Source organism: Xenopus laevis, chromosome 8L, assembly GCF_017654675.1.
Source record: "Xenopus laevis strain J_2021 chromosome 8L, Xenopus_laevis_v10.1, whole genome shotgun sequence".
Classification (NCBI taxonomy): Eukaryota; Metazoa; Chordata; class Amphibia; order Anura; family Pipidae; genus Xenopus; species Xenopus laevis.
This window is the reverse complement of record NC_054385.1, coordinates 46103764-46120061: the sequence shown is the minus strand read 5'-3', so window position 1 is coordinate 46120061 and position 16298 is coordinate 46103764.

Genomic DNA, 16298 nt, shown 5'->3' with positions numbered 1-16298 from the left:
TAGAAAAAAATATTTTATGAAGGTATATTTCAGCTCCATTATGGTACATGTAACACGTTAAATTCATTGAAGATATGTGGCACTCGGGTTTCAGCTGACTATCCTGTTAAATGTAAAATATACAACCACCAACCCTTTCACATGAGCTTATTCAGTTTGTCTTGTATTGAAAAGGTGCAGAAATACTATCTGAGCAGCTACCAAAATAAACATAAATGTATATCTTTTTAAGTAAAGTTGTTGTACCGTCACAGGGCAAGAAAAATAATCAACAGGTGGTACAGCGTATAAAGATAATACCTTTATTGGCCAACTAAGATAATCATAGCAAGCTTTCAGAACATTTTACTTTCTTTTTGGTATTCAGCTTGAAAAAGGAGCTAAAATGTTCTGAAAGCTTGCTATGATTATTAGTTAGCCAATAAAGTTATCCCCTTTATACCACGTGTTGGTTTTTTTTCTTGCCCTGTATTTCTTTTTACACAGACATACCTGTTTTCACAGATTGTATGAAGCCCACAATAGCCTGTCTCTGCTCACAGGGACTAGTTCCACCCTCGACCACTCAGACTCACAGAGTAATCAAATAAATAACTTCAACTGTTTCATTGTGAAGTGATGAATTCTGGGACTTTAAGTCCCTCTGATTTCCAGAGCATATGTGAAACACACACTATGGTAAGCAGAGAGACTTCAAGTCCCAGATTCCTTTGCATCACAATAGAACAATTTGAGAGAGGGGTTACATTACACTGTGAACCTAAGGGATGTTGGGAATCAGTAGCATAACTAGATGTTACTGGGCCCCATGGCAAATTCAATTTAGGGCCCCCCAAACATTGGTTAATTGACTGATTCTATCAATATCATTTTGAAATTGCTCATTAATTATGGCTTTACTGGGGCCCCTACTCTCTTGGGCTTTCCTGCAACTGCAGGGTCTGCTTCCTCTGAAGTTACACCCCTGTTGGGAATAGGTTTGTCGTGGTATCCATTCAATCTGTAGAATCAGGTATGCCTGTGTAAAAAAATAAATAATTATTTATATATATATATATATATATATATATATATATATATATATATTTTTTTTTTTTATTTAAGTCCTGAGAGTGCGGTCCTTTTCTGTGTGATAGATATTCTACATTTTGGACACTGCACCCAGGCACATTTGAACTAAATAAATAATTATTTATATATATATATATATATATATATATATATATATATATATTTATTTAAGTCCTGAGAGTGCGGTCCTTTTCTGTGTGATAGATATTCTACATTTTGGACACTGCACATAGGCACATTTGAACTAAATATCGTGAGTGCCGACTCCTCTATGGATATATATATACCGTATATACCCGAGTATAAGCCGAGTTTTTCAGCATCCAAAATGTGCTGAAAAAGTCTACCTCGGCTTATACTCGGGTCAGCGGTAGCTGAGATTGCAGTCACTTTTAATCATTCCTATACCAACAGTGCACTTCGGGAGAGACAGCAATATCCCACAATGCCCTCTGTTGGTTATATGAAAGAATAACAGTGCGCCCTCTGTTGGTTATATGAAAGAATAACAGTGACTGCAATATCACACAGCGCCATCTGTTGGTTATATGAAAGAATAACAGTGACCGCAATATCACACAGCACCATCTGTTGGTTGTATGAAAGAATAACAGTGCACCCTCTGTTGGTTATACCGTATATACTCGAGTATAAGCCGACCCGAGTATAAGCCGAGGTACCTAATTCTACCTACGAAAACTGGGAAAACTTATTGACTCTAGTATAAGCCTAGACACAACTACAGCCCTGTCTCCCAGCAGCGCACATTCTGCCAAAGCGACCCCCCATCGATCAACCGGACTTCTTTGCAAAGTTGATGGTGACAGAGAATTTCCAAACGGATTACTGTGTGCATTGTCCCACTGTCATACTACCATGTGCAGAGGGTGCTGTTTGATATTGCCATCACTGTTAATCTTTCGTATAACCAACAGAGGGCGCTGTGTGATATTGCAGTCACTTTTATTCTTTTATATAACCAACAGAGGGCGCTGTGTGATATTGCATTCACTGTTATTCTTTCATATAACCAACAGATGGCGCTGTGTGATATTGCAGTCACTGTTATTCTTTCATATAACCAACAGAGGGCGCACTGTTATTCTTTCATATAACCAACAGAGGGTGCTGTGTGATATTGCAGTCACTGTTATTCTTTCATATAACCAACAGAGGGCGCACTGTTATTCTTTTATATAACCAACAGAGGGCGCTGTGTGATATTGCAGTCACTGTTATTCTTTCATACAACCAACAGATGGCGCTGTGTGATATTGCAGTCACTGTTATTCTTTCATATAACCAACAGAGGGCGCACTGTTATTCTTTCATATAACCAACAGAGGGCATTGTGGGATATTGCTGTCTCTCCCCAAGTGTACTGTTGGTATAGGAATGATTAAAAGTGACTGCAATCTCAGCTACTCGGGTCGGCTACCGCTGACCCAAGTATAAGCCGAGGTAGACTTTTTCAGCACATTTTGGATGCTGAAAAACTCGGCTTATACTCTGGTATATACGGTAAGAGAAAAGACATATTTCTAACACACTGTGGGGCTCATTTATAAACAATGGGCAAATTTGCACTTGGGCAGTAACCCATAGCAACCAATCGGTGATAAGCTTTTTTCAGCTAGCTGCAGGTTGAGCACTGAAACCAATCATCTGATTGGTTGCCATGAGTTACAGCCCAGGAGCAAATTTGTCCACTCTTTATGAATAAACCCCACTATGAATAGGGGTGGGGTTACAGATAACTAAGAAAGTTTTTTTTGTTTCAGAACTAAAAAGTCACTCTTAGCCGGATACAAATAGGAGGACAGGCCTGAAACAGGCTACGTATCCCCTTTATTGATTTAACAGGTCAGTTTGAATTAGCATACACATGGATAGGTTTGAGAGCAATTGAATGGCTCCATTGTGTGGCAGGCTAAAGGTCTAATCCCATAGGTCACTTTTTAACCACAGCGATAGCTTTCTGGGATGTTGCTACTAACAACTAACATCAACTAAAGGTGGCCATACACGGGCCGATAAAAGCTGCCGACAGACCGAGTCGGCAGCTTATTGGCCCGTGTATGGGGGCCCCCGACGGGCTTCCCCGATCGAGATCTGGCCGATCTGTTCGTTGATGCGGTCCCGCGATCCGACCGCCCGTTTGCGAACGTGAAGGATCCGATCGTTGGGCCCTAGGGCCCACGATCGGATCATCCCGATATTGCCCACCTCAAGGTGGGCATATCGGAGGGAGATCCGCTCGTTTGGCGACATCGCCAAACGAGCGGATCTATCCGTGTATGGCCACCTTAAGTCGAACATTCTGCATAGAATACCCAAGATTACATTGGAAAATAGCTTTCAGATGAAAATACATTTGGCCAAAACTTGATGTTATAAGCCTACTACAGCAAAAAATGTTATTTCATATCGTATTTTCATATGAGGTCAAAAGAGGAGATACTGTATAAAGCTATGAGTCAACCCCTTGCTGGATTTTATTTAGCTCATTAGAAACTAGAATTGATTAAGTTTTAATACATATATATTTTTATGGAAAGAATATGAAACTCTTATCCCTACTTTTGGCCTTCAATCTCTAGAATAGCAGATGTAAAAATTACAGTATGTCTTTTAAAGGAACAGTGATATTCATGCAACAAGCTATGCCATTTCTGATGTTTAGAATAGGCGTCACATAAACATGGATTTTTAAACATAGCCCATATAGTTTTCTTGATATAAAGAAGATTTAATGTGGCACTAAGTGACCATGATTTGCCTTAGGTGACAACCAAGCCGACAAGCTAACTGCACCTCATTTCCCCCTAAACTATTCAGCATCTCCCCCAGCTTAGACTGTTTCACTCCTAAACACTGTGATTGCTGATAAATAGTGAGTAATTGCCATACTAGAATAATATAAAAGCCTCTGTATATGGTTTTCAGCTTCCACTTCACAGCATTTTTTCAGCTGTCAGCTGTATTGCCATGGGATACTTTCCTTGAGAAGATGTGATAGGCAAGTAAATGATAGCAGGCTTGGCTAATATTTGTTGTGTACAGACAATAATCCATCATGTTTAGAGTAATAGTTTTGGAAATCATATCTATCCATCCTTTACATTTCTAGCAAACTACTTGTCAGGCACAATTCTCTGGTTTATTTCTAATTTCGTTCTCATTGGGATTGTTCTGGAAATTGTTTAAAGGTACTCTCAATTTTGCTGTGGTAAACAATGGAAAGTAGCCTCTTAGTAGATAATTGGGTTTTTCTTATATAGGTATAGGATCCGTTATCTGGAAACCCATTATCCAGAAAGGTAGTCTCCCATAGACTTCATTTTATCCAAATAATCAACATTTTTGAAACAGATTTCCTTTTTCTATGTATCCAGAAAGGCCATCTCCCATAAGCTGGCCATAGACGCAAAGATCTGACCGTACGAATCGAGGATTCGTACGATTTTCGAACCGTGTGTGGAGAGTCCCGACATTTTTCGTCCAGCGGAGATCGGTCGTTTGGTCGATCGGACAGGTTAGAAAATTTCTGTCGGCTGCCGATAATATCTCTGCGTGTATTGCCGATCATACGATTTTCAGTGGGAGACTGTCAACTAGCTTTGGTTGGACATAGATATCGTACGATTGCTGTCAGGGGCAGAACATTGCTGATCTGTTCTTTTACTAATCTGACTGGTAAGACTTTGATCTGAATGGTTAGTGGCGGGTCGGGAGATGGGAAAGTCCGATCGTACGATGATTCATACGATCGGATCTTTGCATCTATGGCCAGCTATAGACTCCATTTTATCCAAATAATCAAAATTTTTGAAAAGGATTTCCTTTTTCTCTGTACTACTAAAACAGTGCCTTGTACTTGATCCCATCTAAGATATAATTAATCTGTATTAGAAGCAAAACCAGCCTATTAGGTTTATTTAATGATTTTCTAGTAGACAAATTATGAAGATCCAAATTATGGAAAGATCTTATCCAGAAACCCCCAGGTCCAGAGCATTCTGGATAACAGGTCCCATACCTTTATCTGACACGACTGTAAAGTGTCACACAATAATTACACAGCAGTTCTGGACTGGCATTCCAAAAAGATCCTGGGATTTCAACTACAGAGAGGCACAAATAGTCCCCACCAGTCCAATACAAAGTTTGTGTCTATGGCATCTTACAACACCCGTCTGCCATTTGCCAGAATCCACAGATTGTCAGTCCAGGCCTGCATATGTCTTCTTTACTGCTGCAGTCATGGCAAAATTCATGAATGCATATTATCAATAATACCTACACTAGCATATCAGACAGTATATCATATCCTTGGACTTCAGATAAATATTGCTTTGTCTTATTATAGTTGATAGTTGAGAAATACTAGTCTACAATGCACTTCAAGCAAAAGATGAAATATACAATAAATATAAGTACAATATACTGTCATTCGTCATTCTATCTAGAACTTCTCCCTTACAGCATTGGGGTGCAGAGTTTTATTCTGGCTTGGGCACTATCTGCAAGGAGTCTGTACACTGTCTGCATGGGTTTCCTTTGAGTATACCAGTTTCCTCCCACAATCCAAAACATACAGGCAGGTTAACTGACCCTTGTTAAAATTGACCCTACTCTGTATGAATGCAATAGAGAGCTTAAATTGTAAGCTGCACTGGTGCAGGGACTGATGTGAATGATAAATAATCATTTGTCAACATTTTGACAAAATACAAAGTAAAGAGGGAGCACATTTAAATTGTTATCTTTCCATAGACCTTTAAGTATATTATCGTGGGTGCAGAGGAACATAGCGTTTTCCTAAGGTCAATTACAACCCAAGCGGTAAAAAATAAACATGCTAAAATAGCCCAATGCCCACCTTAGTAAATTTAGCACACCATGGTGTACGCAAAAACAAATAAAGCTTTAATATAATTAAAACATACATACAGCAATATATAAACTGTATATTACAAACAATAGCATGTACATACCACCAGTGTTCAAAGTACAAATTAGCAAATATGATAAAGCAAACACGTTGTGCAAAAGTTGAGAAATCCCAACGTTTCGGATGAACTCCTTTTTCAAGGGATTTCTAGTGTGAAAGACAATGCTAAAATGTTTAACTACCTTAAAAGAGGGACAAACGATCCATGTAGTGCACGTGCCAAACAGTGACATCACTTAAGCAGTCATGACTACTGGTTGGTTAAGAGTGCTGTCAATCAGACTCCCAGAGGGAAAATAAAAAAATTAACCATTTGCCACCCACAAGCAGAAGAAAATATTTTGATTACTATTCTTTGATCAGTGACTGCACACCAGGTTCAAATATTGTCACAATATATCCATTATTAATTAATATGCTGTATCGAGGGGTGGTTCACCTTTAAAATAGCATTTAGTATGTGATAGGATAACCAATTCTAAGCAACTTTTCAATTGGTCTTTATTATTTATTTTTTTTACAGTTTTTTAATCATTTGCCTTTTTTTCTGACTCTTTCCAGCTTTTAAATGGGGGTCGCTGATCCCATCTAAAAAACAAATGCTCTGTAAGGCTACAGATGTATTGTTATTGCAACTTGTTATAACTCATCTTTCTATTCAGGCCTCTCCTATTCATATTCAGTCTCTCATTCATATCCATGCATGGTTGCTAGGGTAAGTTGGACCCTAGCAACTAGATTGCTGAACTTGCAAACTGAAGAGCTGCTGATTAAAAAGCTATCACTTTCTTCATCATATTAAAAGTTAATTTAATGGTGTACAACCCCTTTTAACCTCATATTGATATCCCTCTAATATAGACAGTAAAAATCTCATAACGTGTAGAATAAGAAACATAGCACTATAAAACAAAGTGCATAGCAGTGAATGCAATCACAGTTTAAATAGCAGCTCCAAATTATTTTGCACAATACATTACACATGTGCCACATCACATGATGTATACTATGAATATATAAATATAGCAACCATTCCACCATAATTCAAAAGAAGAGCAATTAATTAATTAACAGCTCATACTAACACCAAAGGGGCCATTGTTTCTAAGGCTGGTTGCTAACATAACTTAACATAACAAATAAACCATGACGGGTGCAGCGTCGATTCCACACCTATCCCTCTACCTCCCCCCCACACCACAATTCTCCTACCCCAAATAATACATACACACCACTGGTTTGGAAAGAGATGGCCGCAGTTGTTTATTTAAACACAATAATAAAGTAATAATCATGTATAACATTTTTAACCTTTTAACAATCGTTTGTATAACAAACTTTTAAACCTTTAACATATTATTCCCCCACCCGGGGAGGAGGGAATGGGGGTGAGGTGTCTGTACCCAAACTGCCAAGATAGGTTCCTGTTCCATTCTCCTAACCCTAAACCGGGCTGCATACCATACTATTAGGACCCAGGCCTATCAGGCTACTTCCACTGACTATGAAATACCCCCCTTTTAACTTCCCCTGGGAGTCCTTGCAAAGATACCCTCTGCCACTGGCGTGGCCTCTTGAAACCTTAAGCGTAGCACGACTCCCCCATCCAAGTAACCTAATGCACGTTCAATGCCCTCCATGAGTGCCAATGTAAAAAACGACATCCCCAATACTGACAAGTATACCCCATCCTCTCTATAATACGCTGGCATTTTATCCTCCAGGTCTGTGTGCCGTACCACAATGCCCCCAAACTTCCTCACAAAAGAGGCCATCAACTTTCCCCATCCCTGGCATACCTCCAAACCAAACGCGGTACCATCTCCGACCAAACCAGTATTATATCAGGGAACAATTGACGCATTTCAAGTCCTGCTTCATCGTCACCACCAACTCCCTTTGAGAGCACAGTCCCATGTCATTGCCCCCAGCATGTATGACCAGCACATCTGGCCGCCGACCTAACCTGACATTCTTCAGCAACAGCGGTCATACACCAGGCCACCGCAGGACCGGTACACCAAACCAATGCACGTTCACCTGGCCTTCCGGAAAGCCCAGCTGCGAACCCGAAGTCTTAACTTCAGCTCCCCGTCTGGCCCAAGAGATGAACGAATGACCCAGTATCCACATGGAAACTGCACCACCTGTTGAAACAAAACCATAAGTACAAAGTTGCACCAAAACAAATGTAAATAAAGATTATACAGCATTTTATTCAATTCGTTTTTTTTTTTATGTTGCATAGAACCACAGCTCAGAAAGCAAATACAAACAACCACACATCAAACCAAATTCTTTAAATAACAAGAGCAGCAAATAACATTAGTAGAAGTAGAACCTCAGAGTGCTTATTAAACCAGCAACCCCGGCCGTACGTAGCCCCGAAACCTCCTTGATTCCCATCGCCCTATCTTCTTGACCATATCCTCGCCTAATCCTAACCGCGCCGCTTCAGTCGCCACACCAATTCAGAAGGAGTGTGTCCCAAAGTCGGCTGGCCATACACCCACCGCTTGTAATCCCTTCCGAAGCACACTCAAAAACTGAAATCGAGTCAGCGGGGACCCGTCCACATGAACAAGCAAGGATGTCTCAATGTTGGGTCTCACAGCCAAGTACCTCTCCATGCCCCCCACCGGACAAGCTAAACCACCATCCATCTTGTACAACACGACATCCACACCTTTCCCCCAGACATCCGTCTTGGATTTGCGAAGCCGCACCTGGACCGAAGAGCCGTCTAGGCTCAGATCCGTCACCCACAATCCGCCCGGCACTTTCTTACTACTGCTTACCAACTCGCCCACCTGAAATGCTCCAAAAAAGGCCAGCACAAAAGCCGCCTGGAATAACAATGTTTCAAAAACTGAACCACAGCAACGTGGCATCGCCTCCAGCAGTCTGAAGAGCAATGCAAAAGAAATCTGCTGTCTGGTGTCCCAAGAAACCCTACCCTTCTTTACGCCACGGACAGCCTGCCTGATCAGGAAGTATTTTGAGCAATCCCCCGATCCCTCCAATTTAAAGAGAAACGCCAAAGCCGACATTCGCTTTTCAATAACCGCCGCAGACTTGCCAGCCAGGTCACATACCAAATCAACACCGCCCTCCTATCCTCCGGTGAGCAAAAACCACCCGACCAATTCTCCAATTGTTTCCATTCGTCCCACACCTTATTATAAGCTGCCCATGTCGATTTGGCCACCGATTTCTCCACCAACTCCATCAATTTCCGATCCCGAGCCGCCAAAGATGAACCGGGAACTGGCATCCCTCCACTTCCGCATCCGGCGCCACTTGCCGAAACCGTTCCCACTGAAACCGAGAAAGTGCGTCAGCAATAACGTTCCTCACACCGGCCACATGACGTGCCCTGCAACGGATGTTCAAGTTAAGGCACCGCAACACAAGGACTCGAAGCAGCCAAACTACCGGCGGAGAAGCCGCCGACCAACTGTTAATCCCGTGCACCACACTCATGTTATCCGAAAAGAATACGATACTCCGGTCACGCAACTCGTCTTCCCAAACAAACAAAGCCACCACTATCGGGAAAAACTCGAGAAACGCCAAGTTCCACACCAACTCCGACTCCGCCCACTCCTTGGGCTACCGTTGCGCACACCACTTCCCGGCTAAGTACGCCCCGAACCCCACGCTCCCTGCTGCATCCGTAAAAAGTTGCAGTTCCTGCACCGTGGTTTCAGGCGCCTGGAACAGCACGGTCCCATTAAAGTTCCAAACCTCGTGATCCGCCCGCACCTCTTTGTTGAGCCGCACATGGTGGTGGGATGCGGTCACGCTCGACATCGCCTGAGCCAAACGTCTACTGAAAACTCTACCCACAGGTATAACTCGGCAAGCAAAGTTCAACTTCCCCAGCAGCGACTAGATTTGACGCAAAGTGGGTTTGCCAACCAACCTGATCTTGCTGACTTCCTCCCTCAAATCCCGCACCTTACCGAATGGAAGACGACACTCTCCGGCCACCAAATCTATTTCCAGCCCTAGAAACTGCATAGTGGTTGCCAGGCCCTCAGTCTTCCCTGGCACCAAAGGAACCCCAAATTGCTCCGCAACCTCCTGCAATGTCCGTAAAATGTAGAAGCAACTATCCGACTTCGCCGGACCCACACAAAGGAAGTCATCCAGTTAATGGACCACCGTGGGCAAGCCCGACTGCTTACGCACCACCCATTCCAAAAACGAATGAAATGCCTCAAAGTAGGCGCAAGAAATGGAGCACCCCATTGGCAAACACAGGTCAACAAAAAAGGCTCCATCAAACCAGAAACCTAATAAATGATGGCACTCGGGGTGTATAGGAAGTAACCGAAAAGCAGCCTCGGCCTTGGTCATAAGGGCCCCCCGTCCTGCCCCCCGCACCATCGCAATGGCCTGGTCGAAAGAAGTATAAGAGACCGAGCACAAATCCCTGTCAATATCATTGTTAACCGACCCACCCTTAGGGTACGATAAATGGTGTATCAACCGGAATTTACCTGGGTCTTTCTTGGGGACGACTCCCAACGGGGAAACCCTCAAATTGCTCAGAGGCGGGCTAGGAAATGGTCCCGCCACCCGCCCCAACTCCACCTCCTTAGCCAATTTGGCCCTCACCACATCCGGGAATTCCTGGGCCGACTTCAAATTCCGCAAAACCTGCTCCCCACTTTTATCCCGGAACGGAATCCTGAACCCGTCCCTGAAACACCCTTCCAACAACAAGGCCTCGAGTCGAGCCTCAGTCGAGCCACGGCTGCATCACGTCTAGCCTCACCGGTGTTATCCCCATTGGGAGCCTCACTGGGTTTGGGATTGCCCTTCCCTCTCTTAAAGCACCAGACGTAAGAGTGTGCCCCGCCGCAACCTGTAAATTCATGTTTGTACTTACAGAAATTGCCAAACTTACAATGGCTGTCGTTAAACAGCCAACAGTATCCCGGCTGAGTCGTGGCCGAAATAGGTGGCCTGCTGCCCCTCCCCCCGGCCCCCCTCTGAAAGGGGGATGTCTTCTTGCGCCATTCATGAGCTTGAGCCAGAGGGTAATGTCCATCTGGTCCCATCTCATGGTAGGGTTAGCCGCCAACCGCTTCTGGATTGTTCATCGTAATGCCACCACGCAAGACCGCCGTAAACCTTAAATGCTTCCCACACTCCGTCAACATAACTCAACAATGAAGAGCATTTTTCCGGGTGTTTTTCCCCTATGATACTGGCAAGGATACAAAAGGCCCTCAACCAGTTACCAAATGTTTTGGGCAATTTGGAATACTTCTTCTTTTTCTCCTCCTCCTCTTTCTTTTTATCATTTTTGTCCTCATCCTTCAACTCGATTGTCTCATCCAAGGGGAGAAGGGAAAACAGTTCCACAAACTCGCCCTTCCAAATTTTTTTCCTTCACCTCCCGTTTAACATGCACCCCTAGGGGGCCGGCGAACGCCACATATGCATTCTGCCTGCCTGTTTCCGCAACGCCAAGCAAAACCTCCCTCTCCGATTCCCCTTTTGTCAGCCTCCCTAGCGTCCCCCGGGGCCGGGGCCGTAACTGAGCTCCCCCCCGACGCAACACCTACCGCTGCCGGCAGCCCGCGCCCCTCAGGTACCGTCACGTTCGCCCCCGAGCCCCAAACTTGGTATGGCCCAGCTACCGTCCCGGGTCCCCGGCTCTCCCAATTCGCCATAAGATGCTTCAACCCATGCAGAAGTGTAGTAGTGTCCTCCCCTCGTCCCGCCCCCTGTGTTAAGCCCTGAAGCTCACCTCCTGGCCCCTTAGCCGTCGAAACCTCCGGGACTGTAACCAGACTCGCCAGCCGATCAGATGTTCCTTGACCCAGACCCTGCGAGGCTGTCTGCCTGTCGACCGTCTGCCCGCTGACCCGTCCACCAACATCGGCCGGGCGACTCCCGACCTCCCTCCTGGACCCGCCAATCGAGTGGCTCCTCGATGACCCCTTGCTCCTGCCTGATGAGCGGCCGACGCCGGTCCTGTCGTGGCTGGAGGAGGAATGGCACCTATGGGACCTCCGACTCCGACCAAGAGGGGTGCCTCTAGCCGTCCATCTGCGCTGTAACTCTACGAAACTACCCCGATCCCCACTGGAATCGCTGGAACCGTGCCTGCAAAACATCGAAGAGCGAGAGCGTTCCATCCGCCTCCCGCCACCCCGCCACCCTGCTCCCTAGTGGGGGTACTAGCCCCGGTGACGCTGCCCCTGCCCACCCTGGCCCCCCGGTGGGCCATGGTGCTCCTACGGGACCTCTCCGGGGAGTGGGACCCGCTCCGAGATCGAGACGACCGCCCCCACCCCCGCTCCGACCTCCTGCTCCTGGATCTGCTGCGCCGCCCTCTATGCCTGTCCCGTTCGACCCCCTGCCGCGCCCCTCACACCCCACCCGAGAGGTGGGGCCCGATACCGGCATAGGATGTGTGGTCATAGCCCGAACCGCGCTAGTGGAACCTGGCCCCGCCTCCTGGGCTACCTCAAGTCCCTGGCAAAGTAACTGAGTCCCGGCCCATACGCCGCCGCCGCCCGACTTGTACAATCCTGGGCACCCTGCTGGGACGCCCGTGCTGCCGGTTGTTTCCCATCCCAGGGCTCCTGCCACAACTGTACCTGGGGGAGGGGCAGATCCCACATTTCCCTTACCCCCCCGTGGCCCGGTGACGGCCCGCTTTCGTCCCCTGGCCCCGCCGGACTGCGGGCCCGGTGAAGGCGCATAACCGAATGGTAAGTATTAGCGCTGTTCCTTCCTCTGCTCCTTCGCCCGGGACTCACCAGCCAATCAGCACCTGAAACAGAAAAAAGGGGGAGGGCGGGGATAGCTGTACTCCTAAGGCCCCGTCAAGACTCTGTTGCCCCTATTCAGGCCATGGGGTCCCCGGCTCTGATCATGAAGAGGAATAAAGGCAATAATTCTGCCACCAAAAAAATTTACTTGACAATAATAAATGTTTGTACTGTTTTTTATATATATATATTATAAAATATTTTAAAATATATATATTATAATTATATATATATATTTATATATATATATTAATGCAAACTTAATACCACACCATAAAATATGCTTATTCAAAGTAAGAAACATACAGTGAATCCATAGATTATTATAGTAAAATGATAAAAATATATTTCTTCATATGAAAGTGCATGGCGCTTTGATTTTTCCGAAAAACATTCAGAATAAATTCCAGAATTCATCTGTGGATTATAGCCTTTATCCTAAATGTGAAGACATGAGACTGCAAATAAAACAAATGTTGATAAATACTCCAGAAATAAAAAGGATTCCCCACCAAACTGTTAAAAGAAAACTACCGTAAACCCTAAAAATCAATATGGCTAAAAATATCATATTTTATATAATGACCTTATTGCACCAGCCTAAAGTTTTAGCTTCTCAATAGCAGCAATGATAAAGGACTTCAAACTTGTCACAGGGGGTCACCATCTTAAAAAGTGTATGCTACACTCATACTCTGAGCAGCTGTTGAGACGCTAAGCTTAGGGTTTGTTGCAAGTAGAAAATGAGGTTGCCCTGTTATATAATCCGATGCTAATTGCACTGGTTTATGTGCTGCCATGTATTAATTACCTTTATTAAATACTAATCAGCCATATGTTGTTTCAATTGGTACACCTCCCACATCTATACGTACCTGTAGTATTACTCAACCAAGTTCCTTGTTTCTTAACAGGCAGTAGCGATCCTAGAGGGGGGCGGGCCCTGGTGTGTGACACGCAGCCGGCCCCGCCCCCTCCATACGGCAGCATTTGGCCGCATTTTCAGCAGCGAACGGACTGCCGGGGGGCCCTGAGGGGGTGTGGGCCCTGGCCCGCTCGCACCCCCTGCTCCCCCGGTAGTTCCGCCACTGTTAACAGGTTTTGTGAGAGCATGTACCAATTGATCCTTCAGGTTGGGCACACTCTTGTAGGCCATGATGGGGGGGGGTTCAGATGCCGACAGCATAGAAGCCCATTTCTTCAAAGCTCCAATACTGGATTGAATCTGCTACTTTTCCAGGACTAATAAGCCTTTAGCACCTGGTTTACCTAACCACAGGAGGAAGAGTTAATACTGTTAAAATTGCAATTAGTGCATCCACTAACACTTTGATTAGTTATGAACTGTTTTTAGAGGCTGATCATACCCAATGTAAAATAAAGACACTGGTTTAGCTAGAAGGCAAACAAAATTAATTACTATGGGGTTTTTATGGCAGACCTGCCAAAATAAATGTAATTTCAGTAAAGATGCACATAGAATAATAGTTCCATTATACTTGTGGGCAATGATAAAACATCTGTTAAAATCAGATAGTTATCTTGAGGGGAGGCAGAAAAGCTATAAGCACACCAACTGTTCACTCCTAGAATGTATTATACGTTTTAGGCTTGTCAAATTCTTCATCAAAAAGGTAAACATTAAAAACATTAAAATATAATATATAGTATTAAATGCCTTCTTTCTGGGTCACAATCAAACTTTTTATGGATATTTTGAAAAAAAAAAAAAAAAAGCAAAAAATGTGAACAATATAAACAGGGCTAAAAGGCTCAAAATCTGTGTTCATTTCAAGTCCTCTTTCAGGTCTGATGTTTGCCACTCATTTCATAGTAATGTTGCAAATATAGGGAAATATTAATGTATTGGATCATATAGCTATAGCTGCAAGCATATCTAGGATTGCAAATACGTTTTCACCTCATATGGCACCCTAAATAATAATATAGAAGGTGCATCTATAAATGTAAATAGGCATTCAACCCAACTCTTACCTTTACGGTCAGGGCACACGCTCAGATTCGGGGAATGTAGATTTTCTGTACATACTATAACAATAAAACACCACATGTTATTGGTTAGGGCAGTAGTTCCCATAGTGTGGGTCATAGAGCAGTGGGAGGCAAAGGCTCAGTCTGAATGTTAATAAGGGTCAGGGCACATGCTCAGATTCGGGGTGATTAGTCACCCGGCGACAAATCTCCTCTTCTTCAGGGCAACTAATTTCCTCGAACTACATCCCCTCAGGTAGAATGTAAATCATCGGCGGGATGGCAGTTGGAGCGCTTTGTTATCTGAAGTTGCCTCAAGTTGCCTCACGAGGAAACTAAAGTGCTCGATTTACTTTCTAGCCGGCGAGAGGCAGTTCGGGGCGATTAGTCGCCCTGAAGAAAAGGAGATTTGTCGCCGGGTGACTAATCACCCCGAATCTGAGCATGTGCCCTGACCCTTATTAACATTCAGACTGAGCCTTTGCCTCCCACTGCTCTATGACCCACACTATGGGAACTACTGCCCTAACCAATAACATGTGGTGTTTTAATGTTATAGTATGTACAGAAAATCTACATTAATACCATTTCTGAGAATACAATGAAGTAAATCAACACAGTACTCTCAACATGAGAAAAAAAAAATACGAGAAAATCAGTGTGAGAATATAAAAGGACCAAATGTGGAGATGCAAGGGTTATATATAATGCCAAATAGTCAGATATCACTAAAGGGGCAAATATATACATATCAATTTCAAGATTACTTTTACCACAATACAAGAAAAAAAGAGGCAAAAAAACATGATTGCAAATAGACATATATCTAATGTGCATCTTTTGACTGCACATATTGATATTTATACATATGAGACACATTTTTTTTTATATACATATTTAATAATATAAGCTAGTAAATGAACGTGTTTTATTGTATACCAGCAGAGACACTATCACTATTATGCAAATTTGTTAAATTATTTAATTACTATTGTTCACTGATTGGTGTATTTGTAGTATTTATATGAGTTGATCACTTCCATGTGTATTGTGGCGATGGTTCAAGAGGAACCGAAACGCGGTGAATGCCTCCAATTTCTACAACTGTTTGAAAATGTTTTGGGAGTGCCGATGCTCGGTACCTGGGGTTTTCCAGATAATGGATCTTTCTGTAATTTGGATCTTCATACCTTCAGTCTACTAGAAAACCATATAAATATTAAATAAACGCAATAGGCTGTTTTTTCTTCCAATAAGGATTAATTATATGTTAGTGTGGACCAAGTACAAGCTACTGTTTTATTATTAGAGAGAAAAAGGAAATCATTTTGTAAATTATTAATTATTTGGATAAAATGGAGTCTATGGGACTCAACCGTTCCATAATTTAAAGATATCTGGATAATGGGTTTCCGGATAACAGATCCCATACCTGTATATATATATATATATATATATATATATATATATATATATATATATATATA